This window comes from Aristolochia californica, unplaced genomic scaffold (genome assembly GCF_029961685.1).
Source record: "Aristolochia californica isolate CCGP_79_NKW_82.1479 unplaced genomic scaffold, dmAriCali1.0.hap1 SCAF_4, whole genome shotgun sequence".
Lineage (NCBI taxonomy): Eukaryota > Viridiplantae > Streptophyta > Magnoliopsida > Piperales > Aristolochiaceae > Aristolochia > Aristolochia californica.
The window spans coordinates 36,367,608-36,369,799 of NW_027182103.1; positions in this window are offsets into that span (position 1 = coordinate 36,367,608).

Here is a 2,192-nt window from a genome sequence, read left to right on the forward strand (position 1 = left end):
TGATAGTAATTGGAAGCTACAAAAATAGGGCTTGAGTTTTATGCATGTTCCTCATTCTTTTCGTGGTGTTGACATAGTAGATGTTATTTACAAGTGTTTGAAAGATTTGGAAATAAAAAATAAAGTATTTATTATCTCAGTTGATAATGTTGCATATAATGGTGTTAGTTTGATACTTTTGAAAGCAGAGTTTTCAAGAAATAGGAAATTGGTTCGTGGTGGGAGGTTATTATATGTTCTTTGTTGTGCTCATATTCTAAACTTATTAGTCTAAGATGGTATCATTGAAATTATGGATATCATTGAGAATGTGCATGAGTGTCAGATTTATTAATCAGTTTGAGGCTAGACTTTGTATTTTTCTGAAATTTTGTTGTAACTATAGCTATGGGCAAAAAGGTTGGTTATTAATTATTTAATCGTTGGAACTCTTCTTATGATATATTGTCTCTTGCATTAAAATTCAAAGATACATGTCCTAGATTTAAAGATAGGGAGCCAATTTAGGATTGTTTGCCTAGTCATGATGAATGGGAAAAGGTTGAAATGGTGTGTGAGATTCTAGAAGTCTTTAATACAATCACTAATATCATTTTGGGAGTGATTACCCCTCTTCTAATTTTTACCTTAGTGAGTGAGGTATATAGGGTAGAAGGTTTTGAATTTTCATTCTACAAATGAAAATATTTTCATTCTACAAATGAAAATATTTTCATTAGGATGATTGTTAGTAAAATGAAACAAAGTTTTTGAGAAGTACTAAGGTGAATGCAATTTGTTGATGGTTGTTGTTTCAGTTTTGGATCCAAAGGTCGAATTAAGATTTATTAAAATATGTTTTCCAGATATATGTTTTGAGGTGGAGGCTAGAATAAATATAAACTTAGTTCGGTGAACCTTATTTGAGATCTATGATGATTATATAGCCATGTGTAATGTGGAAATTAGTAATGAAGAGATTGTTTCAATTATTAGTTCTACGAGTGTTTCCACAAGTCGTAGGTCACATTCTTCATCAAGTTCAGGTTGGTCAAAATTAATGATTTATGTGGAATAAGTAGAAGTTGTGAATTCACCAAAATCATAATTGAAAAATTATCTAGAAGAAGTGTGTATATTTTTTAGGAAGCTTCACAATATGATTTTGATATTTAGAATGTGAAAAACAAATAATTTGAAATTTTGGGTATTATCCAAGATGGTAGTAGACATCCTTGCAATTCCCATATGTACAGTAGTTACATAGTCTACCTTTAGTGGTGATGGTAGAGTAATAGACCCATATCATTCTTCCTTGGCACCAAATACAATTCAAGCTTTGATTTTTTGTAGAAATTGGGTTTAGGCTCTTCACAGTGTCAAGAAAATCAAAACATGAACTACTTTTGAATAATTATTTATTATGATAATTTTTTTTAAAAAAATAAGTTTTATTTATTAAAATTTTGTTTGATGATTGAAGCCTAAGAAGAAACATGTGGAGATAATGCTATCGATTACTTGATTTTTATCTTTTCTCATATTGGAAATTATAATATTTTTCACTACATTAAGTAATTAGTAGTGGAAGAGTATTTTTTATCAAATAATAAGAAATATTATTCTTTTTTTTTTCATTGGTGCAGATTTAGCTCATGTGAATGGAAACTTTGCACATTGTATTCTAGCATGAAGATAAAGAGCTAGAGTTTTTAAATTTATACTGGATTTATAGTTTTTCTTTTGGTGATTATGCAAAACATAGTGATATTTCATTTAAATTTTTGTCTTTGGTTTTTGAATAAAGTTTATGCATAATTATACAAAATTTATGAACAATTTTATATTGTGTGTATAGACAATTTTATGCAGAGTTTACATACAAATGTCATGCCCAATTTTTAGTAAAATTTATACATGTTTTATATACAGTTTATTTGACATGTATTTTATTTATAGTTTTAAATTTAGGTTGGATTTTGAACCCTGCTAGTACTGGAGCTAAAACTTTGTTAAAATTCTTAGGCTCGAATACAATTCTAATTTTAGGCTTGAAGTTGGGCTTGGCTCGAGCTCAATTTCGAAGTATTTAAACTAAGTCTAACTTGAACATATGCAGGTTTGAGCTCGGCTCGACTCGACTCGATGTCAACGCTAGCTTAAGCAAAAAGTTACAAGAATGATATGAGTTAATCATAGCAGCGAGAAGTGAT